The following is a 27,419-nucleotide window of genomic DNA, read 5'->3' as shown; positions in this document are numbered from 1 at the left end:
ATGATAGGATAATATTTTTGGTATTTTTATGATAAAGATGCAAAGTAAAATAAATGGTAATAGAAATAGCTAAGTATTGGAAGATTAATATGATGGAAAATAGACCCGGGGGCCATAGGTTTCACTAGTGGCTTCTCTCAAGATAGCATAAGTATTGCGATGGGTAAACAAATTACTGTCGAGCAATTGATAGAATTGAGCATAGTTATGAGAATATCTAGGTATGAGCATGTATATAAGCATCACGTCCGCGACAAGTAGACCGAAACGATTCTGCATCTACTACTATTACTCCACACATCGACCGCTATCCAGCATGCATCTAGAGTATTAAGTTCATAAGAACGGAGTAACGCACTAGACAAGATGACATGATGTAGAGGGATAAACTCAAGCAATATGATATAAACCCCATCTTTTTATCCTTGATGGTAACAATACAATACGTGCCTTGCTGCCCCTGCTGTCACTCGGAAAGGACATCGCAAGATTTAACCCAAAGCTAAGCACTTCTCCCATTGCAAGAAAGATCAATCTAGTAGGCCAAACCAAACTGATAATTCAAAGAGACTTGCAAAGATAACCAATCATACATAAAAGAATTCAGAGGAGATTCAAATATTGTTCATAGATAATCTTGATCATAAACCCACAATTCATCGGATATCAACAAACACACCACAAAAGAAGATTACATCGAATAGATCTCCAAGAGAAACAAGGAGAACTTTGTATTGAGATCCAAAGAGAGAGAAGAAGCCATCTAGCTAATAACTATGGACCCGAAGGTTTGAGGTAAACTACTCACACATAATTGGAGAGGCTATGGTGTTGATGTAGAATCCCTCCGTGATCAATGCCCCCTCCGGCGGAGCGCCGGAAAAGGCCCCAAGATGGGATCTCACGGGTATAGAAGGTTGCGGCGGTGGAAATAGGGTTTTGACTCCGTGTCTGATGTTTTCTGGGTATATGGGTATATATAGGAGGAAGAAGTACGTCGGTGGAGCAACGTGGGCCCCACGAGGGTGGAGGGCGCGCCCCCTACCTCGTGCCTTCCTTGTTAATTGCTTTACATGGACTCCAAGTCCTCTGGATCACGTTTGTTCCGAAAATCACGTTCCCGAAGGTTTCATTCCGTTTGGACTCCGTTTGATATTATTTTTCTGCGAAACACTGAAACAGGCAAAAAACAGCAATTTGGCTGGGCCTCCGGTTAATAGGTTAGTCCCAAAAATAATATAAAAGTGTATAATAAAGCCCAATAAACATCCAAACAGAATATAATATAGCATGGAACAATAAAAAATTATAGATACGTTGGAGACGTATCAAGCATCCCCAAGCTTAATTCCTGTTCGTCCTCGTGTAGGTAAATAATAAAAACAGAATTTTTGGTGTGGAACGCTACTTAGCATAATTTTTAATGTAACCTGATAACCCACAAGTATAGGGAATCAATTATAGCCTCTTTCGATAAGTAAGAGTGTCAAACCCAACGAGGAGCTAACGGTAGAACAAATATTCCCTCAAGTTTTATCGACCACCGATACAACTCTATGCACGCTTGACGTTCGCTTTACCGGAAACAAGTATGAAACTAGAAGTACTTTGTAGGTAATTTTGGGTAAGTTTGCAAGATAATAAAGAGCACGTAAATAAAAAGTAGGGACTGTTTAGATAAAGACACCACTAAATTAGTTTTAGTAGAGAGCTTTTTGTTACGAGAAAGTTATTTGTCCCTAGGCAATCGATAACTAGACTGGTAATCACTATTGCAATTTTATTTGAGGGAGAGGCATAAGCTAACATACTTTCTCTACTTGGACCATATGCACTTATGATTGGAACTCTATCAAGCATCCGCAACTACTAAAGATCATTAAGGTAAAACCCAACCATAGCATTAATTATCATCTCCCCTTTATCCCATAGGCAAACAAGCTACTTACTCAGGTCTGTGTTTCTGTCACTCACGCCACCCACCATAAGCAAATCATAAACATATTCCAAACCCTACAGCGGGGATACCTCACGCTTGCACGACACGGAGAGCACCATAGGACAGCACCAATAATAAAACATGCAACTCAAACCAATCTTGATCATCAAATAACCCATAGGACAAAACGGATCTACTCAAACATCATAGGATAGCCATATATCATTGGGAAATAATATATAGCATTGAGCACCATGTTTAAGTAGAGATTACAGCGGGTAAGAGAGAGGTTACACCGCTGCATAGAGGGGGGGGAAGTTGGTGAAGATGTTGGTGAAGATTGCGGTGATGATGATGATGGCCACGACAGCGCTCCGGTCCTCTTCTTCCTTGACCTCCTCCCTAGATGGGAGAAGGGTTTCCCCTATGGTCCTTGGCCTCCATGGCGTGGGAGGGCGTGAGCCCCTCCGAGATTGGATCTGTTTCTCTGTCTCTCTCTGTTTCTGCGCTCTCAGATTCTGCCCTGGCACCGTTTCTTTTATATCCGGAGATCCGTAACTCCGATTGGGTTGAATCTTTCGCCCAGATTTTCCTCATAAAATTAGCATTCTTGCGGAAAAAGAAGAGCGTCAACCGCCTTACAGAGTGCCCATGAGGGTCCAGGGCGCGCCTGCCCCACTGGGGCGTGCCCCCCTACCTCGTGGCCCCCTCGGGCACCGTCTCGCGTTGATTTTACTTCCCAAAAATCATACATCAAAGCCCCTGACACTGCTTCCACCTCCGGCCACTTTGTGAACTTGTCGATTGCAACATACAAGTACTCAAAGCCCCCGACAGCACCGGGGAAGGGGCCCAGTATGTCGAGCCCCCAGACCGAAAATGGCCAGGAGAGAGGAATCGTTTGAAGGGCTTGAGCTGGTTGATGAAGCTTCTTTGAATGGAACTGACACGCTTCACATTTGGTTACTAGTGTCGTTGCATCCTGGAGGGCAGTGGGCCAGAAGAAACCTTGCCGGAATGTCTTGCCGATAAGGGCCCTTGACCCTATGTGGGAACCACATATGCCTCCGTGTACCTCTGTCAACAGCTCCAGTCCTTCCTCCCGGGGAATGCACTTCAATTTCACACCATTTGGTCCTTTCCTATACAGAACGTCGTCGACGAACTGATACATGGCAGACCGACGGGCTACTTTCTCCGCTTCTTCTTGCTCCTCAGGGAGTTCCCCTGTTTGGAGGAACCGGACGGTATGCTGTGCCCATGCCGTAGCCTGGGGCTCGACGGCAAGGACCAAGGGCATTTTCTCTGCCATGGGAGCGGCTGTCTCTGCGGCCAGGGTTTGACGCCCTACCGGAGTCTGTCGCCCCGTGGCAGGCTCGGCATCCACGACAACACCCTTGCCAGCGGCTCCTGGGAGCTCGGTGGGAAAGTACTTGCCGGGGCCTGATTTCCTTCGCTTGTTCTACTTTGTTAAGGGTTCAATGGATGGTTGAGTTAACCGAAGCACAAAGGTACCTGGTTCCACAGGTAGCTTGAGGGCACAGCGCGCTTTGATAGGTAATCGGCGATGTCGTTCTCCACTCAGGGAACGTGCTCCGCATGTATACCGTCAAAATGCTCTTCCAGCTTCCTCACCTCATCCACGTAGGCCTCCATCAACGGGCTTTGATAATCTTTGCTGACTTGCTTGACGACAAGCTGCGAATCACCCTTGACGATTAGGTTCCTCACCTCATCCACGTAGGTCTGCCGCGATCCTGAGACCGGCAAGCAACCCCTCATATTCGGCTGTGTTGTTCGTTGACATCTCCCTGGGAAAGCGCATCTGGATTACATACTTGAGGTGCTCTCCGGTGGGTGCAACAAGCAGCACGCCAGCACCGGCGCCTTGCAACAAGAAAGCCCTGTCAAAGTACATAATCCAGTTGCGTCTTGCTTCCTTGTCGGGGAGAGTGGTCTCCTGGATCTCTTCGTCGGGGGTTGGGGTCCATTCTGCAATGAACTCCGCCAAGACTCTGCTCTGGATCGTCGAAGTACTTTCAAACTTCAAACCAAAGCTCGACAGCTCCAATGCCCACTCCACAATCCTCTCGGTTGCGTCTGGGTTATGCAATATCCGTTGCAACGAAAGGCGGGTGACGACGGTGATTTCGTGGGCTTGGAAGTAATGACGCAGCTTCCTCGAGGCCATAAGGAGGCTGAAGAGCAATTTCTGCACACCGGAGTACCTTGACCTAGCCCCCTGCAAGAGGGAGCTGACGAAGTAAACCGGGTGCTGCATCATTTTTCTTCTTCTGCACCACTCCTGCCGGGGGGGCCTGGCTCGCCATCCGCCAGTCCTGTCGTGGCCACTGCCTCTTCATCGGCCTCCCTCTGTGCCACTAGCGCAGCGCTGACCACTTAATTCGTTGCCGCTAGGTACAGTAGCAATGGCTCTTGTGGTTTAGGTGCAACTAGTATCGGCGTAGAGGAGAGGTATTTCTTCAAATCATGTAGCGCTGCTTCGGCCTCTGGGGTCCATTCCATTGGTCCCGCCTTTTTCAAGATTTTAAAAAAGGGAAGGGCGCACTCGGCAGACTTGGAGATGAATCTGCTCATGGCGGCAACGCAGCCAGTGAGCCGACGAACATCCTTGATCCACTTGGGCGCCTCAATTTGCTCGATAGCCCTGATCTTGTCTGGGTTTGCCTCGATCCCTTGCTGTGACACAAAGAACCCTAGAAGTTTGCCGAACGTAACGCCGAAGACACACTTCTCAGGGTTCAACTTGAGGTTGGTCTTGCGCAGGTTTGCAAACGTCTCTTCTAAGTCTTGTACAAGTGTTGCCCTGTCCTTAGTTTTGACCACTATATCATCCATATATGCTTCCATATTTCTATGTAGCTGGGGCTCAAAACCAATTTGGATTGCTCTTGCAAACATTGAGCCAGCACTCTTCAACCCGAAAGGCATCCGTAAAAAGCAATACGTACCACATGGGGTGATGAATGCTGTCTTTTCTTTGTCTTCTCTTGTCATGAAGATCTGGTAGTATCCTGAGTAGACGTCAAGGGATGATAACATATCACACCCGGCTGTGGAGTCAACAATCTGGTCGATGCGCGGCAACGGGAAAGGGTCCTTGGGACAAGCCTTATTGATATCTGTGTAGTCAATACACAGCCTCCACTTCCCATTTGCCTTGCGCACCACCACTGGATTGGCCAACCACGTCGGATGGAGTACTCCTCTTACCAAGCCTACCGCTTCCAACTTCCTGATCTCCTCTGTGATGAACTCTTGCCTTTCCAAAGCCTGCTTCCTGACCTTCTGCTTGACGGGCCGTGCATGAGGACAGACAGCAAGGTGGTGCTCAATCACCTCCCTAGGAATGCCGGGGATGTCGGATTCTTGCCATGCAAACACATCGACATTCGCCCGCAGGAAGGTGACGAGCGCGCCTTCCTATTTTCTATCGAGAGTGGATGAGGCAGTCCTGGATTAGGGGGTATCCAGATAGCCGGACTATAACCTTTGGCCGGACTGTTGGACTATGAAGATACAAGATTGAAGACTTCATCCCGTGTCCGGATGGGACCTTCCTTGGCGTGGAAGGCAAGCTTGGCAATACGGATATGTAGATCTCCTTCCTTGTAACCGACTCTGTGTAACCCTAGCCCCCTCCGGTGTCTATATAAACCGGAGGGTTTAGTCCGTAGGACGACAACAATCATACCATAGGCTAGCTTCTAGGGTTTAGCCTCTCTGATCTGGTGGTAGATCAACTCTTGTACTACCCATATCATCAATATTAATCAAGCAGGAGTAGGGTTTTACCTCCATCGAGAGGGCCCGAACCTGGGTAAAAACATCATGTCCCTTGTCTCCTGTTACCATCCGCCTAGACGCACAGTTCGGGACCCCCTACCCGAGATCCGCCGGTTTTGACACCGACATTGGTGCTTTCATTGACAGTTCCTCTGTGTCATCATCATCAGGCTTGATGGCTCCTTCGATCATCGATAGCGATGCAGTCCAGGGTGAGACTTTTCTCCCCGGACAGATTTTTGTATTCGGCAGCTTTGCACTGCGGGCCAATTCGCTTGGCCATCTGGAGCAGATTGAAAGTTACGCCCCTGGCCGTCAGGTCAGGTTTGGAAGCTTGAACTACATGGCTGACATCCGCGGAGACTTGATCTTCGACGGATTCGAGCCCCGGCCGAGTGCGTCGCACTGTCACGATGGGCATGATTTAGCTCTGCCGCCGAACAGTGTTTAGGAGACCGCACCGGCAACGGCTCCGACCTTCAATTCGGAGCCAGTTGCGCCATCCGCGGGCGGGTGGTTAGACCCCGCCACGGAGGTCGCAGCCTCAACGGCGATCGAGCCAAACACCAGCCTTACCCTTCGCAAGGCCAGTGACTCCAAGTTGCCGGACTCTCATTCGGACTCTAAACCTCCCGCGCCCCTGCCAATAGAATCTGGTTGGGCGCCGGTCATGGAGTTCACCGCCACGGATATCTTTCAGCACTCGCCCTTCGGCGACATACTGAATTCACTAAGGTCTCTCTCCTTGTTAGGGGAGCCCCGGCCAGATTATGACCGGCAGGGTTGGGATGCGGATGACGAAGAAATTCAATGCCCACCCACCACCCACTTCATAGCCACTGTCGATGATTTGACCGACATGCTCGACTTCGACTCCGAAGACATCGACGGTATGGACGATGATGCAGGAGATGAACAAGAACCAGCGCCCACGGGGCACTGGACAGCCACCTCATCCCACGATGTATACATGGTGGACACACCCAAAGGAAACGACGACGAGGAACGGAAGGACGCAGCGAAGGATCGTTCCCTCGAAAAGCAGTCAAAGCGGCGGCGTAAGCGCCGCTCCAAACCCCGCCTCGACAGAAACAGCGGTCATACAGACCCAGCCACAGAGCAGGACGAGCCGGCGGACGACGAACATGGCATCGAGCAACCGTCCGAACAAGGCAACTCGGATAATCAAACGGAACAACCCGTCTCCGGCGAAGATAACAGTTCGGATGACTTCACGCCGGACAAGCTCCTGGAGCAGAAGAACCTCCATAAAAGGCTCGTTGCCACTGCGCGCAGCCTGAAAAAGCAGAAGCAGAAGCTCAAGACTACAGAAGATGCACTCAGAATCAGATGGAGCAAAGTACTCAACACCGCAGACAAATATGGCGGCAGTCGCCACACAAAGAGCTACTTCATGAATTTGATGAGGAGCCTTAGAGCCCCCGCAATCAAAAAACAAAGCAACCATCCGGTCGGATAGACGACCTCATGGCCAACATAGAGCGGCAAACGACGCCGCACACAAGCCAGCACACGATCCACATGAGGACTCGCATCAAAAAGATGGCCCAACCAGATCTATCTATGGGCCAAGAAAGCACGCTCTAGCAAGCACTGCAACACAACAAATACCCGAACACCACGGTACACCCAAATACAGGGGTGCCGCACACCCCCTATGTTTCACCGATGAGGTGCTGGACCATGAATTTCCAGAGGGATTCAAACCCGTAAACATAGAGGCATACGACGGAACGACAGACCCTGGGGTCTGGATTGAGGATTGTATCCTCCATATCCACATGGCTAGAGGAGACGACCTCCACGCCATAAAGTACTTACCCCTCAAGCTCAAAGGGCCAGCCCGGCATTGGCTTAAAGGCCTTCCCGAAAACACCATTGGAAGTTGGGAAGAACTCGAGGACGCTTTTCGGGCAAATTTTCAAGGGACCTATGTCCGACCACCGGATGCAGACGATTTAAGTCATATAACTCAACAGCCCGGAGAGTCAGCCCGAAAGCTTTGCAACAGATTTCTTACTAAAAAGAACCAAATAGTAGACTGTCCGGACGCCGAAGCCTTAGCAGCTTTTAAACACAGCGTTCAAGACGAGTGGCTCGCCACACACCTCGGCCAAGAAAAGCCAAGAACAATGGCTGCACTAACAAGCCTCATGACCCGCTTTTGCGCGGGCGAGGACAGCTGGTTGGCAAGATGCAACACCAGCGACCCAAGTACATCCGAAGTCAGGGATGGGAACGGGAAGCCACGATGCAGCAAAAACCAGCGCCGGAATAAGGAAAACAACCCGAAGAGCACGACAGTAAACGCCGGATTCAAAAGCTCTCGGTGGGGTCAGCAAAAGCTGCCTCTCAAAGATAACAAGGATGAACTATCCAGCCTAAACAAAATTCTGGACAAGATATGCCAAATTCACAGCACCCCTCATAAGCCTGCAAATCATACTCATAGAGAATGTTGGGTCTTCAAGGAATCCGGCAAACTCAATGCCGAGCACAAGGGGCTGGATACACCAAGTGAAGACGATGACGAACCCCGCAAACAAAGAACTGGGGAACAGAAGAAATTCCCACAAGAAGTCAAAACAGTAAACGTGTTACACGTGACAAAGGGAAGAAACGAAGTGGCGCCCATAGAGATACGTGCCCTACGGCCTATCACAACGGAGTTCCGCCACTGGTTGTCCAAACCGATCACCTTCGACCATCGGGATTACTCTGCAGGTATCCGGCACACGAGCTGGGCTGCCTTGGTATTAGACCCGATAATTGATGGATACCACTTTACACGAGTCCTGATGGACGGCGGCAGCAGTTTAAACCTGATATATCAGGACACAGTCCGCAAAATGGGGATGGACCTAACAAAAATTAGCCATAGCAATATTTCCTTTAAAGGAGTAACGCCAGGCCCAGGGGCTCATTGCACGGGCTCCCTCCTACTAGAAGTTACGTTCGGCTCGCCCGATAACTTCCGTAGCGAAAAGCTGACCTTCCACATCGCTCCATTTAAAAGTGGTTATCAAGCACTACTGGGACGCGAAGCTTTCGCTCGCTTTAACGCAATACCGCATTATGCGTCTCTCACGCTTAAGATGCCCGGTCCACGAGGCATCATTTCATTAAAGGGAAATACTGAGTGCTCCTCGCGCGCGGAAGACTGTGCGGCTGCCTTGGCAGCCACACACTAAAATGGCTTCACCAACCAAAGCATCTAACATGTCGTTAAGACCACGGACACAGCTAGATGAGTCCGGCGTAACCATATAATCAATAAAGGTTTAATAGCTGTATACCCTGACACAAGGGGCTCCAGGCATGTAAAACAAGCGACAAAAGGCTCAATTTTACCATCTTGAATTATACTTTGTTTATTTAGTATAACATACATTTTGCACAACTGCTTTTTCAACTAAGTTCCTCTCTTTTCCAGATGAACATCGTGCTACACCCGTCCAGGATACAGCACAACAGAGACATAGCCGCAGACGTGCAGCAGGGACCCGTTCCAAGGATTCTTTTCAGATTAAGACCCTGCGTAAACATTTTTCACTGTCTCTTGTTGATACACATCCCCCAGATTCTCAGTGCAACTGAGAAGGAGGCTAGCGTCTTGGCATGTGGCCACGTCAGAATAATGCACGTACCTGGACACCAGGGGCTTATTACAAAGGGCGCTTCAGCCCATTTAAAATCACAAAGACCGAATACCTTAGGGAGTGTTCGGCGTCGCGAGTTTGGCCTTATATGCATCATCTCCGAATCATGTCTTTGGTCAAATGTTGGGTTTGCCCGGCTCCTGTGTTTTGCTGCCTTATGTTCCACTCTATCAGCTAAGGCGGCACCAGGAGAACTACTGCGATTGTGCCCCGGTTCAGCCAGGCGAGCACATCAGTAGAGAGAGCCGAAAACTGACTTTCATGATATAGCGTGAGACTGGTCAACCACTCGATGACCTAGTGGAATCTTCGGGATTCCTCCGCCTAAACGAAGGGCCGTTTCCCGGCCAGGCACACACGCTCCCCGAATTCGGGTGAGCGCGGAGCCACCATGGGCTATATAGTAGCCCCACTGTCAAACTTCTATGGCTAAGTGAAAGTGATAAAGCATTATAGTCTGATTGCCTAGTTTGCTGCGCTACCACCTCCTTAATGGACCAAGACGTTGGATCAAGTGTGAGAATGCGCCTTCTGCGAACACCCCCACATTATATGCGTGGGGGCTGAAGCCGACGGCTGCCATCTTTCAGGTTATATATACATATACGTAAACGGCCGCACAGGAGGTATTATAATTCTTGCAGGCACAAGTATAAAAAGCTTCTACATTTCAGCAAAATATTGTTTTCAATGAGAATACATGTTATTCGAACATAATATCCTTCGAGCACTGCGTCTCTATTGAACGAGCGCCCTCCAGAACTTCTTGAAAGTAGTGCTCCGCAGGTACTCGGCTTTCGTCCGAATCTTGGGTTGCAACGGCGGTGGCCTCCATCTCTGCCCAGTATGTCTTGACACGGGCAAGGGCCATCCGCGCACCCTCCATGCATGCTGACCTCTTCATCGCGTTGATATACGGCACCGCACCAAGGAACTGCTGCACCAAGCTAAAATAACTGTTCGGCTTTGGCCTTTCCGGCCACAGATGATCCACGACATACCTCATAGCAAGTCCGGACAACCTATTCAGCTCGGCCCATTCGGCCAACCGATCAGTCAATGGAAGCGGATGCTCTGGATTGTTGAATTGTGACCAGAATAGTTTTTCCACTTCGTGATCCTTTTGATCTCGAAGTGTTCGGTCGCATCAGCAGCACTCGCCGCTAAATCTAGATATGCGTCCGCCGAACTCCACATCCGGTCCAACGGAGCATATTTAGGATCTCTGAACTTCATCCGCAGCATAAAGGGCTTTCCAGCCACGATATCTCCGGCTTGACGCAGCTCCTCCTTCCCACCTACATATGAAGGCGGCAAAATTATACCTGGGACTATGATCCTCTACGTGCCGTCGTCTTCGACATCACCTAGAGTGTCAGGGGCTACTATCTATACAGGGCGCATCTTAAAGTATGCGGTAATGTCAAAAGGTACATCATTTCACGTACCTCAAAACCTGTCAGTAAACTCATGACAACTTCATGCAACCCGCTCTCCGCGGATGAAATCCTTTCAATTACCGTACCCATCAACGCACGGTGCTCTTCTGAGATAGACGCCCGCCCTAGCAGATCCTTCAATACCTCCGACCATGCACCAGGCGGTGCCGGACTCGTTTGATTGCTTCTTCCAGAAGCCGGACACGGAGGGCTTCGGGTGGCCATATGACTACCTTCCGGCCTTGCCGGATCAGGAGAAACCCTCCGCGACGACACCTCGGGGTCGCCCGCCTCATGAGGCGGTATGGCAGGGGGAGGCGTTCCGCTCGCCATCATCTCTGGAAGAAGATCCCCCGAAGACGAGCTCTATTGAGAAGGGCTAAGATCCGAACTACAAGGTAAAATTTCGGCTATTTTCCTCAAAAGTGAAGCAAGGATTTCTCTCATTATTAAACACCCTTTTACTTACGGCTCGGTGGAGGGCTGATCCCCTTGAGGGCATAGTACGGCCGGGGTATCCCCCAGCACAGGACCCTCTGGCGAAGACTTCTTCCCCCGCTTTGAGATCATTGTCTCCAGGTCTTCAGAGGCGGTCCTCTTCTTCCCCTAAGGAGAGGAATTTTCGATTCCTCCCTTCCGGACCACCTCCTCTGCGGAGGCAGTAGCTTCCTTGTTCCCCCTTCATTTTCTTCTAACGGCATGACCTCCAGCATCCTGGTTAACACAGGATCTGGTGAGGTCTCAGGAAGGGGGGCCGAACACCTGATTAACTTTGCCTTCACTATCCACTCCTGGTTCAAGAACAACTCTTTTAAATGCGATGTTGCGACAAAGGAACAGATAGCGTGTCCGGGCACAGGGCTACTTACTTGGGTATCCGGACGATTGCAGCTCAGACCTGCATCCTCAGTAGAATCCGGACACATTACTTTTGGTCCAAAGAACAATTTGTACATCTCCACGGGTGTCATGCCAAGGAAATGTTGAAGAGCTCGCGGTCCCTCCGGATTGAACTCCCACGGGCGGAGGGGGTGACGTTTGCAGGGCAGAACTCGGCGAATTAACATGACCTGCGTCACCACGACCAGACTGACATCTCTCTCCAGGAGATCTCGGATGCGGCTCTGCAATACGGGCACATCCTTTACTGGCCCCCAGTCTAGCCCCTTGTTGACCCATGACGTTAGTCGTGGTGGGGGACCGAGCGAAAAGCTGGTGGAGCCACCCACTTGGTACCCCTGGGAGCTGTGATATAAAACCACTCTTGTTGCCATAAGTTGGACTCCTCTTGGAAAGAGCCCTCGGGCCATGGGGCATTAGCATTTTTGCTTATTACAGCGCCTCCGCACTCTGCGTGCTGTCCCTCGACCATCTTCGGCTCCACTTTGAAGGTCTTAAGCCACAGTCTGAAGTGAGGGGTAGTGCGGAGGAAGGCTTCGCACACGACGATGAACGATGAGATGTGGAGGATGGACTCCGGAGCTAAGTCGTGGAAGTCCAGCCCATAATAGAACATAAGCCCCCTCACGAAGGGGTCCGGCGTAAAGCCTAGCCCTCGGAGGAAGTGAGATACGAACACGACACTCTCACCGGGCTTAGGAGTGGGAATAACCTGCCCTTGAGCAGGCAGCCTATGCGGGATTTCGCCGGTCAAGTACCTGGCCTCCCCCAGCTTTAGTACGTCTTCCTCCGTGACGGAGGAGGGCATCCATCGGCCTTGAGGGTCAGATCCGGACATCATCGAAGGTCTGAAGCGCCTGAATATGAAGCTTCGGGTGCTTGAACTCGAGGCGGGAGGCGGATTCAATTGAGATCGAAAGAAAAGAGTAAGGCCTTGGTCTCTTTATAAGAGGTTGAATACCAAGAGCCCTCCCTGTGACCGTTTGGGACTTGCCTTTGATTGGGGGGACATACCAACGGGCACGATTGGGTTACCCACGCCCGTGTTGATGAGAATCCCGTAAATAAAGGGGACATGATCTCTGCTTCGACAAGACGTGCCAAAGAAACCGCCTCGCGAAGCGCTCTGAGGTGGGGGGTAAAAACAATTCGAATAAAGACTTGGATGTGGTGTGACGTCACACCACGGAATACGTCAGCAGGATAGATCTGTGGAAATATAATTCTCTCCGCGGTGGTATGTGGAACTTGTTTTGCAGAGCCGGACACGATCCTAGTGTTCAAAATCTTCTATGAAGTATTCGGAGGAGGAACCCGCCTTGCAATGCCAAAGACAATCTGCGCGCCGGACTCGTCGTCATTGAAGCCTGGTTCAGGGGCTACTGAGGGAGTCCTGGATTAGGGGGTATCCGGACAGCCAGACTATAACCTTTGGCCGGACTGTTGGACTATGAAGATACAAGATTGAAGACTTCGTCCCCTGTCCGTATGGGACCTTCCTTGGCGTGGAAGGCAAGCTTGGCAATACGGATATGTAGATCTCCTTCCTTATAACCGACTCTGTGTAACCCTAGCCCCCTCCGGTGTCTATATAAACCGGAGGGTTTAGTCCGTAGGACGACAACAACCATACCATAGGCTAGCTTCTAGGGTTTAGCCTCTCTGATCTCATGGTAGATCAAATCTTGTACTACCCATATCATCAATATTAATCAAGCAGGAGTAGGGTTTTACCTCCATCGAGAGGGCCCGAACCTGGGTAAAAACATCCTGTCCCTTGTCTCCTGTTACCATCCGCCTAGACGCACAGTTTAGGACCCCCTACCCGAGATCCGCCGGTTTTGACACCGACAGTGGAGCTTATGGTGAAAGCCCCTCCTGTGCCATCCTCCTTGACATACACCTTGGTCTCTGGCGGTGCAGCTCTGGATTCTTGCTCTTGCCGGTGGAGCTCTCTGGCACGTCCTCGACGGTAGCACAACACTCCGAAGAGGTGCGCTTGCCGGAGTGGGTGCGAGAGGTCTTCCCGGTCTTCTTCTTCCCTCCCGGAGCTTTAGCGGCAGGAGCAAGTGCGTTGGCGGCAGTTGCTGCAACTGCTTCCCGGTAGAGTAGGTCGGCGCAGATCAGCGCATCCTTCTTGTCGCAGGCGACGGTGATGATGGTCATCGGCCCAGGCATCTTCAGCGTGTTGTAGGCGTAATGCGACGCCGCCATGAACTTGGCTAGTGCCGGGCGGCCGAGGATCCCATTGTAGGGCAAGGGGATCTCGGCTACATCAAAGACAATCCTCTCCGTCTTGTAGTTCAACTCGCCTCCAAACGTCACAGGCAGCGTGACCTTACCCTTCGGATGGCTCCTTCCCGGGCTGACCCCTTGAAACGTGCCCGTCTCCTCGAGGTCTCCATCAGAAATTTGCAGCCTTTTGATCACAACGGGTGAGATCAAGTTCAGACCGGCCCCGTCGTCAACCAACATCTTGGTCACCTTGAGGTTGCGTATCATCGTTGGTGAAACCAACAATGGCAAACACCCGACCGTAGTTGTGCGATCAGGGTGGTCCTCGGTGTCAAAGATGATAGGCGTGCTAGACCACTTCAGTGGCTTCTGAGCGTTGAACGATGGCTCCGCTGTTGTGATCTTACGCGCCCACTGCTTGAGCTGGCGGTGAGAAGTATGCAGCGAGGCGCCACCATCGACGCACATGGTCTCCGTAGCCTTCTGGAACTTATGCTCGCCAGACTCGTCGTCCTCGTCATGATCGTCGTCTTCCAGCTTCTTGTCGCGGCCCCGAGTGGGCCTCTCTTGCTGGTTATCCTTGCCGCGGCGGTCTCCTTGGCCACCACGCTTCTTGCTAGATCCTTGGGCACTATCCTGACCCTTCTCCTTGTCCCGCCTCTCATACTTGGCCTTTTGCTTTTCAGCAAGCAGCTCAACTTGTCGGCAGTTCTGGAGGTCGTGGCCCTTGGTGCGGTGGATCTTGCAATACTGCTTGTCGGAGCCCCCTGGCTTGTCGGCAGCCGCCAAGGCCCGACAAGCGGCGCACCCGGCAATCTCCTTGCCGGGGTCGTCTGCCTTGGCCTTCTTGGCGGCACCGGTGTCGTCGGATCCCTCGACGGCAAGCACGGCCTTGCCCTTACGCTTCCTATTGCGGCGCCAGCTCTTTTTCATCGGGGCAGCGGTGTCTTCTTCCGTAGAGTCGGTTTCCGCACCGGCGTCCTCGCCGGGGTACTTCCTTCCTTCTTCAGCTCGGGCGCATCTATCGGCCAGAACATAAAGTTCGGCCACATCTTTAACCTTGTTCATCGCCAGCTCTTCACGCATCTTGCGGTTGCGCACATTCTGATGGAACGCGCTGACGGCGGCGGGATGAACATCTGGGATGTTGTATTGCACCCGGCTGAACCTCTGTATGTACTTGCGAAGGTTTTCACCTTCCTTCTGGGGAATGATATGCAAATCGCTTGCCTGGCCATGAGCTTGGTGGCCTCCAGTGAAGGCACCAACGAACTCATGACACAGATCCGGCCAAGAAGAAATGGAATCCGCCGCAAGTGCATCAACCAAGACATGACATTGGGTTTCAGCGCCAATGGGAAGTAATTGGCAAGCACCTTATCGTCGCGAGCTCCAGCGGCTTGCATCGCGGTGGTGTAGATGCTGAGGAACTCCGATGGGTGGGTCTTGCCGTTGTACTTCTCGCCGACGTCGGGCTTTAACATGCGGTGGGACGGCCACTGGAACTGTCGCGGCTCATGAATAAAGGCCGGGCAACCTACCTCGTAGGGTAGGCCACCGGAGGCTCCTGGCGCTGGGTGGTCCATAGTGGGCCCTGCCAGCCTATTTGACTGGTGGCACGCATCGCGTCGGCGCTCGATGGTGGTTCGAGCGTCTTCATGGGCTCGCTCTCGAAGAACTTGGCGCTGATCGCCGTGGGTCCGTGGGTCGGACGACGCTATGGAAATGTTATCACAAGCGTCATCACGACGGACCAGCACCCACGGCAACTGGCGTGGGGGAGGAGAGTGCACCGTGGCTGCAGCACCTCCGGTCCTTCCACTGCTAGCATGTGGTGTCTCGACGGAGCGTCGGCCTGAGGGCCCCGCTGGTCGCGGTTCATCTTTGTTGGCGACACCGACGAGGCTCCGGATGGTGGCTCTCCACTCGTGGAGCTTTTCCTCGACAGGAGGAAAGTCGAGGAGCAGCTACGCGCGCGCCAAAGCTTTTGCTGGCGTGGATGGCGGCGAAAGCTGCGTGGACCGTGACGCGCTCCGACTTCTAACCATGTTAGAAGGAGCTCTATCACGGCCTGGCGGCTGTGCGCCATTTTCGCCAGCACTTGGGCGAGCATGCTGGCCTCCTTCGTCCCGCGAATGATGCACATGACTCTTCCCACGGCGGTGTCCGGGGTCACCAGCGTGGTGACGCTGCTCGTCGCGCACACCCTGGGAAGAGCGCGTTGTGGGCGCCGGCATAGGCGTCTTGGAGGTTGCTACGCCGCCCGTAGGTGGCACGACGCCACCCCTGGAGGGCCCCACGCCGCCTGGGGGGGCAACTCCGTCCTTGGGTTCGGCGACGTGCGGCCCGTCGTCTTGCGCATGAACGACGCCCCTCGCCAGGCTCTGACTGCCAGAGCGATGTTGGTGCTCGCGGGCCGCGCCTCGGGTTCTGTCCGCGACCGGCCCGCTGCTCGCCCGCACCGGTATGGGCCGTCCGGCTCCGGATGAACCGATCACCGTGATCATCTTCTTCTTGGGAGCCATGGCGATGAAGAACTGCTAGGCTAACCGCTAGACTGGATTTTCACAACTGCGTCCCCTACCTGGCACGCCAAGGATGTCGGTGGAAACAACACCTATGGGATCACTGGGATCCCTTCTACGGTTGGCGGGCGCGGGGTTGTGCAAAGAGCAGGTCCAGAAGCCAGCACAAGGATCGTTTACCCAGGTTCGGGCCGCGAGGATGCGTAAAACCCTAGTCCTGCTTTGGTGTATGTATTTGAATGTTTTTGAGTTCTTCAACTAGCTACGGTGTGTCCATAGTCCAAAAGATCCGACTCCTTCTCCTGGTCGCGTCAGGCCTCCTTTATAGACAAAAGGGGTCGCCACAGTGGCACACAGGAGATGGAAAGGAGTATAGTGGATGAGTCTATCCTCTGGCACCGTAGGACAAACACATTTAATGCGCTGCTGACGTGCCCCTCTTGCTTTATCGGGGACGGCGAGGAAGCTCGTCCCAGCTGCCGCCGCCTCGCCTGGCTGCGACGCGCGTCCGAGCTGACGAGGCGTTGTAGCGCCACGTTGGCTGGCTGCTGGGCTGGCGCGGTGGTGGAGTCATCACGAAGATCTGCATGCCACCACGCAGGTGCTAGCTGAGTCGGCGTAGAGGCCGCACGCTGCCACGCAGATGCCTGCCCAGCTGGTTGAGCTAGCAGCTGCATGGGAGCGGCGGTGTAGTCTTGGCAGACGTGGGCCTGGCCGCGGCCCCGTAAGTTTCCTCGGCAAGGGCCTTGCCGGGGCCCCGGTAAGGGTCTTGCCGCAGCACCGTGGTCGTCCCCGGCAAGGGTCTTGCCGGGGGTCTCGTGGATCTCCTTGGCAAGGATCTCGCCGAGGGTCGTCGTCTTGTGGTCCTCATCTGATCTTGTATGTTCATGATCTTGACGAAGATCTGCATGCCACCACGGAGGTGCCTCCCGAGCCTTGGTTCCAATGTGGTTTGTTGGTGGTGTTGGAACCCGTGGGCTCAAGGGTGGCATACTCTGCTGGCGTCGGGCAAGTTGCCCCGGCAAGGGTCTTGCCAGGGGAGTCCACCTCGCCCCTTTGCTCTTCGTGTCTCTTGGTCTTGGCGTTGCTTTGGTTGCCTTGTGCTCCGGCTTCCCTCCTCTGCCCTGCTTGGTGTGGCCGTGGGCGCGGCTCCGACTGCCCGTGCACAAGTAAAGTGGTAAGAGTGCCCCTACTTTTGTACACCGACAAATGCACGCCCATGTATTTCTGATGATTTGGTTTGTGGTTGTTTGGCCTCTATATATGCATGCTGATGGACTGAAATCTGCACAAACGAGCCACTGCATCTACGTGTACTCAGATGTTGCAGATTTTCCTTTGTCTGTTCCCTCTGTTCAACTTATGGGGATTCGGTTGCAGGAAACATTTGAATCATGTACCCTGAATCATGGTTAATTACCGGTGTCTATGCTTGTTTGGGTCTGATCAACTGAGACAACTCTGAAAACCTTTCACAGTGCTTCCACCCGGCCTCAATCAACTGCAACACATACGTTTTCAGTATCTGAAAAGCCACCTATTTTTGTTCAAGTCTGTATGTATGGATCAGCGATGTAAAATTCAGAGTTTCGCTACAGATTTGGAATATTGAAAAAACAGAGTTGAATGTCCTGTTCTCTACAAAATTAAACATTGTCCAATGAACACAAACAACACTCTAGCTAGATTCTTCTACTTGTAATCACACTACATCAGGATCCCAAACAGAGCTGAATGTCCTGTACTCTACTGAAGAAACGCTCAAACGTCATGACACACATGCAGAGCAGCATCCCTCTCTGTTTAACTCTCTGAAAAGTTTACATCCTCTACTAAGATAGGAGTACAATATAAGATAGTCAGGGGGGGGGGGGGGGGGGGGAGGGGGGGTCGAACTCACCTTTGCACTGCAGATTATCTAAACTACAGAGTATTAAAGAGCTTTTGCCCATCTCAAGCATGGCATCATGGAGGGCAGCTTTCTTGGTTTAATTTCCTTATTAATTATTCTTGCAGTCATGCTGCAGTAAAGAAAGATTCTATTCTAAAAAAGAACATGTCGCTTGGTTCCTAAAGGGAAAGCTCACACCGTCCTCGGGAGAAGAAAGCTCCTTTTTCAGATCCAGATCCAATCTTTCATATACTATATGCTCTGCTCTCTTCTCTGTCATCGAGCTGGAAACAAGAAGCAATACAAAGCCAAACACCATGTCATCATAAGCCACACACATCTGCATTCTTCTAACCACTTATCTCTGATCGATCTGAGAGCCGGAGACAACAAGGAGGAGTTACTAATGGCTGAGTCGGCCTATAGCATCGTGCTCAGCAATGTCAACACACTTGCAAATCGGGAGACCACACTCCTGTGTGGAGTCACCCTTGAAGTGGAGTCCCTAAAAGATGAGCTCAAGCGGCTGCAAGGCTTCCTTAGAGATGCCGACACCAAGCGGAGGCACAGAGATGAAGATATTGTTGTCTTGGTCAGCCAGATCAGAGATGTGGGGTATGAGGCTGACAATGCCATTGAAGTAGTGGATCACATGCAGAAGAGAAACAGGCTCAAGAAGGGATTCATGGGTGCCATTGCAAGGTACGCTCGCCTACCAAGTGATTTGAATACCCTTCTTAATGTTGGTGTTGAAATCGAACGCATCAAGAGGAAAATTTCTGAGATAGTTGAAAGTGCAAACCGCCTGAAAATAGTTGATTTGGGGAATATGCCAATAGAAAATGTTCATGTTGATGATGAGTTCCAACAAGATTATCCTAAGCATCAAAACTATGAAGAAATTGTACTTGTTGGCTTTGAGGGTGAGTACGAAGAAATAGTGGAGAAATTAGTTGACACAGAGAAGAGTCTTAGTGCTATCTCCATAGTTGCTATGGGTGGGGCAGGAAAAACAGTACTTGCTAAGAAAGTCTTCATGTCATATAGAGTCCAAGAACACTTCCGCAAAACTGCTTGGGTTACTGTATCTCAAAAATACAAAGGCATTGATTTACTCAAGGAAATTATGAAACAAATTATGGAGAGTACAGATGAGTCAATTGATAAATTGAATGAGTATGAGGTGGGACAAAAGATCAATGATTTCTTGTTGCAAACAAAATGCTTAGTGGTTCTTGATGATGTGTGGGAAACAGATACATGGGAGCAATTAAACAGAAGCATTAGAGCCTTTCCAGATGCAGCCAATGGTAGTAGAATACTTATAACCACACGAAGAGATATTGATAATCATGTTCAAATGCCAACCCATGTTCATCCTTTAAAGAAGCTTGATGAAGAAAAAAGTTGGGAACTTTTGAGTAGCAAAGCCTTACCATCATACAAAAGGTCTATCATACATGATCTGGATGAGTTTGAAAAACTTGGCAGAAAGCTTGCAAATAAATGCGATGGGTTACCACTTGCACTTGCACTATTGGGGGGTTACCTATCAAAACATTTAAATGCACGAGAATGGTCGGATATACTATTGGATTGGCCATCGACCAGAAATGGGCAGATGGTGCGGAACATTGTGGCTCAGAGTTACAAGGACCTGCCAAATCATTATTTAAGGTCTTGTTTCCTCTATATTGCTTCTTATCCCAAGGATTACATAATAGATGTGCCCAGACTTATAGAATTATGGATAGCAGAAGGCTTCATTCCACAGATACCAAACCATAAGCTAGAAGAAACAGCGCATAAGTACGTAGCCGAGTTGGCCCAGAGAAGTTTGGTAGAAGTTATTGAAAGAAGCAGGGCACATGGATGTATCGACATTATAAAGATTCATGATATCTTACATGACTGGTGTGCAGAAGAAGCAAGGCAAGATGGTTTTCTTGATGTGAAGAACAAAACTACAGGTCAGGCTTCATCTCCTGCTCTCTTGCTATATAGTTCAATATTCTATTTTAATACATGTCCTTATATGTGGCTAGCTTCTTTCTGACATGTGGAGTACTCTACAAAAATGCAGGCCAAGTTGGCGAACCAGCATCATCAAATAACTTGGTATCCTATCGCTGTAGTTTCCAGAGTTTAAGTAATGAGATTTTACCTGGGACAACTAATATCCGAAGTGTGCTTGGCTTTGAACTTGAATCAGCGTCCATTCCTAAACTGAGGCTCCTGAGAGTTCTTAGCATTGAAAAGTCAACATTGAAAGATTTCTCTACAGTGATCAGTGGCTGCATTCACCTAAGATATCTTAGGTTGGGAAACTGTGGGGGTGTAGTGCTACCTTCCTCAATAGGCCAGCTTTTATACTTGCAGACTCTAGATCTAAGGGACTCGTACTTGGAATCGCAAGTACCAATGTCCCTCTGGGATATCCCCAGTTTAAGGAATGTATACCTTGATTATAGGTTTTCACCACCACCGCCTGCAAAGAGTGTCCGACTGCATCACAAAGAGCTCCAGACCTTGTTTTTGTCTATTTCACATGTTGGCACTAAATGGTGCTATCATGACATGGTTATTTTCCTGGGCCAGATGAATCAACTAACAACCTTATTCTTGATGATGTTCCCCATGTCCATAGAGGTGTTTAACCTATTTGCAAACATGCCTCACCTTGTTGATATTACTCTTGGCCAATTCGGTGTGCTTGATAAGTTGCCTCATGAGTTCCCACAAAGTGTACGGCGTCTTGTTCTATACGGCGATGTCATTAAACAAGACCCAATGCCGATCCTAGAGAAGCTTCCATGTCTTGTGGTGCTGAAATTACAGGGGTATGAAGGCAAAATTATGTCCTGCTCTGCCCAAGGGTTTCCTCAGCTGCAAGAGTTAGAACTTCACAGGTTTTCCGTCGAGGAGTGGAGGACGGAGGAAGGGACAATGTCTAAACTATCAATCCTAACACTTTGGGAGTGCGAGAAGATGGTCAAGGTTTGCGAGGAGTTGCTAGACCTTTCGTACCTCAATCACGTGACATTGGCCGAGGTGTGCCTTATTTCTGAAGAATGACAGCACACTAAAGGAGCTGCTGCGGAAAGGATGCGAGGTACGTCGTACACAACTTAAGTTTAGCTGATTTGTCTTCCATCAATCTTGCTCCTCTTCCAATTTTGTTGCCACAAACTATATCTGCTCATGTTTGTCTGTCCACACATGTAAATTAGTTTGAAATATGAGAGCGGTTTGTCTTCATTTAATGCTCAGCATATTTGCTGATTTATCTCAAAGTATATATACACTGAACCGCAGCAAATCAATCAATACTATTTGTTTGCTTCGATCTGTGAATAAACGTTAATTAGTGCAGGATCAACTTCATGACTCACGCTCAACTAAGCTATTTTCTTGTTTGTATATTTTGTGCAGGTCGAAGGGACGCGTCCCCAGCGATAGTACACCGTCCTTTCAAGGACGGAAAATATTTCCTACTTCCCAAGGCATTTATTAAGTCTCGTTATGAACCTCCCTCGGTTAAACATGTGTACCTGTTTACCTCAATGTAATCTCGATCCCTAGTAAAAATGTTTCTACATCTTGACGATGATGTGGCCTGTCTGTGTACGTGCTTATTTCTTTTCTGATTTATTAAGTGGATTACAAGAGTATTATGTTATCACCATATTTGTGACGTGTTATTTTTTCTCCTTTTCTCATGGTCAATGAACAACCACTTGACCTGACTCACATCAACTGTCTCTGCATCAAAATTGCCTTAACTGTTTGATTTCCCTTACACAAATCGGCTGTTGATTTGATAGCATAATGGCGGGGGAGCGAAGAGTATCTTTAGATTACCTGGCCGGAGACTTGCCCCGCAGTCGATCTTGACGAGCTGCACGGCCTGGGTGAAGCAATTACTGCAGGCAGCAGGGGAGAGGTCGCATCGAGTGAGGTTTCTTTTAATCGTTCTTTGAAATCTTCCAACAAAAAAGATTGCACCATAAATGTGATGGGAAGACATTGATCAAATGGCTAGTATTCACAAAGGGCATATTTCCCAAGCACCAATGCAGATCAGGTAAGACTTACAACTTATTTTTTTTTATGAAGTCAAGCCAAAGACTGAATAACTAACAAATTTTTGTTTGCATATGCTTCGACCATTTCGAGCTGTGTGAAGCCGCAGCTCTAATTCGATTGGCAACGTTGTCCTATGCTATGAATTCATGATTTTGCTGGAAACCTGTCCATTCTGCACTCAAAATTCAGAGTATGCAGAATGACAGGAACAGCTAAGCGTCCTATATATGACGACATGGCCACAGGAGCAGTAATAACAGAGCAACAGTAGCAGTACCCAGAGCCCGCAAGGTGCTTACATCGAACGCGTCCGCGAGGTGGGGAAGGCCGGCGGTCGCCGCCCGCTTCACGGCCAGCATCTTCAGGCTGATGAGCAAATCCTGCACACCCCCATTAAAATCTGCAGTCAGGAGGAGAACTTAAGAGAGAAGAGGAGGGTGGCCTCATGGAAGAGCTCGGGCCGCGAGCCAGCAGGGGTGGGGTATCGCCGGCGGCGGGCGCGCGGCACGGAGTCTCCGTGACATGACAAGGAGAGAGCAGCGGGGAGACAACAAGGGATATGTGTCCAGTATATACGGGCTTTGGTGGGCTGGGAAGCCCTCTCTTGTTCGTAGCGAGACTAGGAAAATCCTATCTGCCGCATCCTGCGGCAGATTGTCGTTGATTCGCACAGAGCCAGGCATCAGCGACCGACATGGGCCAGCCCACTTATCGGTAAAGAACGAGCTACACTACTGGCCGGTTTTGTGAATGTTCTAGGAGGTTCCAGTCGTTTTTTTTTCTGGTTTTAGGAACGTTCTAGAAGGTAACGGAAGGTTCCTGGACCGGTTTTATGTCCTTTTCTGTTTCTTTTTCATTTTTTCCTGTTTACCTTTTCTTTTCTATCCTTTTTTCATTCCTTTTTTATTTTCTTTGTTTCTTTTTTTAATCAATTTTTACTTTTCTTTTTCAACATGTCTTCAGAATTTTTTTAAAAAAATTGACATTTTTCTAATTTTATTCGTTTTCCTAAAATGTTCCAATTTGGAAACTTTGTTCAGAAATTCCCAAAAAGTAGAATTCTATTATTTGTTTTTTAATTTAAAAAAATTTCGAAAATTCAGAAAAGTGTAGAATTTCAAATTTAAAAAATGTTTGCATTTTAATTTTTTCTCACAGATTCAGAAAATGTTTGCGAGATTCAAAAGATGTTCCCACTTTCCAAATTTTTTACAAATTCAAATACTGTTCATGTTTCAAAATTTGTTCGCAAAATAACAAATTATTTCAAGGATCTAAAAAATGTTCGCCCCTTTGAATTTTTGTTCACAAATTTGAAAAAATTTCGGGAATTTTACTTTCGAAAGATGTTCACGAATAAAAAAGGGCACGTTTTCATGAATTCAGAAACATTTCAGGGAACTTTAAAAATGTCCGCATTTTCATAAATTTATAATTGATTTTAAATAAATTGCTTTGTTAATTTTTGTTCTTGTTTTTGCGAAAAATGTTTGCATTTTCCAAATTCTGTTTGTCATTTTAAAAACTCTTCACATTTTTAATATTTTGTTCCTTTTTTTCTAAAAAGTTCCAATTTTTAAATTTTATTCAGAAATTCCCAAAAAGGATAATTCTAATATTTGCTTTTTTACTTTAAAAAAATGTTCGAAAATTCGAAAAATCTGTAGAATTTCAAATTCAAAAAAGGTTTGCATTTTAATATTTGTTCACAGATTCAGAAATGTTTGCGAGTTTCAAAAGATGTTCCCACTTTCAAAATTTATTCACAAATTCTAATAGTGTTCATGTTTTCATAATTTGTTCACAAAATAACAAATTGTACCAAGGATGTCAAAAAATGTTCGCCTTCGAATTTTTGTTCTCAAATTCGAAAAAGTTCGGGAATTTCACTTTCGAAATATGTTTACGAATAAAAAAAGTCATGTTTTCATGAATTCTGAAACGTTTTAGGGTATTTAAAAAAATGTTCGCATTTTGATAAATTATTAATTGATTTCAAAAAAATTGCTTTGTTAATTTTTGTTCTTGTTTTGTCAAAAAATGTTCACATTTTCAAAAAAATTGTTTTTCAATTATAAAATATTCTCCCTTTGAAATCTGTTCCTTTTAAAAAAAATGCTTGGGTTTCACAAGGCGTTCGACTTTTTATAAATTTGTTCAGAAAGTAGAAATTTTTCTGTTTAATATTTTTTACTTTTTCCGGAAAGAAAATTCACATTTGTGGCTTATAGTTCATATACACGGGGCCGCTATTTTAGAGACTTAGTCAAAATAATAATGGTGGCTAGCGTGCACTGAATCATATTTTTTAACTTATTTTTTCCCTAGCTTTTTCACACATATTGTAAATGTTTACCATATATCTAATATATTTAGGTTTTGGATCCAACTTTTAATGCTATGATTAGGTTTATCTTAATTATTACTCTTGTAGTTGTGGATGCTTGTACGAAGGGTATAAGGATAAGTAGGTATTTGTTTAAGATAGGACAATACCTTAGTTCTGGTCCACTTATCAAATCATTGAACGGTAACCTAACCAATCATGGTGAAAACAACATGTCGAGATTGCCATGTGTCCTCAAGTGCGTTTTGGCTATTATAAGATACATCTCCGGGTTATCCTTAGCATCAACAAGGATTGGGACACTTGCTGGACTCTATTACTTTTATTACTTATTACCTTGTTACTATTTGTCTCGCTATCAAAACTATCTTTACAACATCAACAATGAAACCCTGTTGAAAACTGCCTATCAATTTCTCTGCTCCTCGTTGGTTTCGACACTCTTACTTATCAAAAGAATTACGACATCCTCTGGAATTATTCCTTTTGTCATATTCAACGTGTGTAACCATCGATAACTGGCTCCGCTAAATTTCAAACTATGATACTACAATTTCTAGTACACATTGCCTAGTATAATCAAGTGCTTCTACATGTTGTACGTATAAGAAAAAATGACCCACATTATTTTTATAGACTAGATAATTGCCCGTGCATCACAACGGGGTACATATTGTAATATGTTAGCATGTGATTTACCTTCCCATATTATTGTGAATGTGTAAATAAATGTTTATTAAATTCTGCCCATGATTTGCCTACCTAGGTAAGTACTTATTGACTTGTCAAATAAAACATAATTTATTTGGTAAGTCAATAAAAGAAATGACAATCGAGGAGTTTTTCAACAAAACCCATAGAAAACATAGAGATAGAGGGGAGGGGGTTAATAGCTCATGTGCGACATTTTTGAGGTGCAATGGAAGGAGTGCGACGTAGTTGACGAAAATATCTATAGTACTACGTCTCATAAGCACAAATAGCCAATTCCCACTCGGGCGATTAAACTGGTCGTCAACGGGAGTGAGGTTATGTTTAAGACATGTGGGTCCCACTTGGCAGTGCATCTAGTTACGGGCCCCACGTGGCAGTGCATCAAGTGAAACGTGTCCCCGTGCCTGTCTGAACGTGTACCCCTGTCTGAAGCCGTTGCTCCCACCCCCTCCTCTTCGTTCTCGACGGTGAGCCGGCGCTGGCACTGGAGATTTTTGTTCTCGGCGATAGCAGCGCGGAGGAGCTTTCGTTCTCGGCGGCGGCGGCGGCAGCTCTGGTGAGTGAATCTGGAACCCTGTCCCGTTCCCCTCCGTGTCGAGCTAGATCTCAACCCCCACATCGCCTTTGTTTCCCCCTGTTTTGGTGTTTTTGGTCGATTTGATCCAGATTTGGGTGGGTGGGAGGGGGGCCGACCGCGATGGAGCCGCTAGAGACAACAACATCGACTAGGTAATCCCTTAGGCCTTGTTTGGCACAGGAGGTTTTCAAGCCCCAAAGGGGCTGGGGATTTTTGGGGATTTGGTCAATCCCTCCCCTTCACCAATCCCCTACATTCCCTCCCATCCCCAACCCCAATAATCCCTTTCACATAAAACTGTTGTTTGGTAGGTGGGTAATATACCCAGCCTTTCCCCTAAAAAAATATCCCTAGCCTTTGAGTGCAAGCAGAATAAAAAAGTGATTTTTATCACACCAACAACAACAACAACAAACCAATTTTTTGGCAGGTTCATCACAACAACACAACAAAATAAAAAATGTTGTTTGGCAGGTTATCACAGCAAAATAATGATGATTTTGCAAGACTTTGAATCAAATAAAACAAGAATGTATCATCTGGGCTAAAGAAACAGAATCGTGACAACAATTTATAACGATTCATCATAGCAGTTCATGCCAGAAGTTCATAATTTTTTGATCATTTTGAGGAATTGGCAACACTCAAAATCATCGTCTCGATCCCTCAGAATCGCACCAGGTAGTCCACTAAACTTGCTTCCTCTTGGGTCGCACAAGCGGCTTCGGCAGATCAGCCATGGCTGGAGGCTGACTTCTGAAATAAGAAGAGTATAAAGAAATGTACTTCCAATGAAGCATATATATATATATATATGCAAAGAAGCAAACATAACTATCCATTCCATTAGATCCCATAACTACTTCCAATGAAGCAAAAATATATAGATGTACAACTAGCTTTATTAGTATTGGATACTCGTAACAGTTCATGTAATACATGTACAAACTGTAGAGAGAAACAAGAAAGTTCTATGCACTCCATACCCAGGTGATAGGCGATCTCGTGCAACTTTTTATGCCAAAAGTATAACTTAAACCGAGAGATAAGAAATACCACTACCATGTACTAGTGTTTATAGATTGATAATTCTCAGCTCCACTACCAGTACCATGTATTGACCATATTAATTAGCAGCAGCTAAGCTAGGATGATTCATTGACAATAAGATCGGGGAATAAGAATCAACTAGCAGCTCACATGCACTACTCCTATTTTGATCATGCCATTCAAATTTTGCAAAACCTGAAGGCACACTAACGACTGGATTACATGAAAA

At 48.0% G+C, this 27,419-nt stretch overlaps 1 pseudogene across 1 annotated transcript; it reads left to right on the top strand.

The window, feature by feature from the left end:
• The first annotated feature begins 18,671 nt into the window (after positions 1-18,671).
• Positions 18,672-21,875, top strand: LOC125522249 (putative disease resistance RPP8-like protein 4; annotated as a pseudogene). The gene is made up of 4 exons (XR_015610207.1): positions 18,672-19,135; positions 20,339-20,386; positions 20,500-21,528; positions 21,849-21,875. The product of XR_015610207.1 is annotated as a putative disease resistance RPP8-like protein 4 (transcript).
• The last annotated feature ends 5,544 nt before the right edge of the window (positions 21,876-27,419 follow it).

Source organism: Triticum urartu, chromosome 7A (assembly GCF_056163025.1).
Source record: "Triticum urartu cultivar PI428250 chromosome 7A, HENAU_Tu73, whole genome shotgun sequence".
NCBI lineage: Eukaryota > Viridiplantae > Streptophyta > Magnoliopsida > Poales > Poaceae > Triticum > Triticum urartu.
This window is presented reverse-complemented; position numbering and strand designations above follow the sequence as displayed.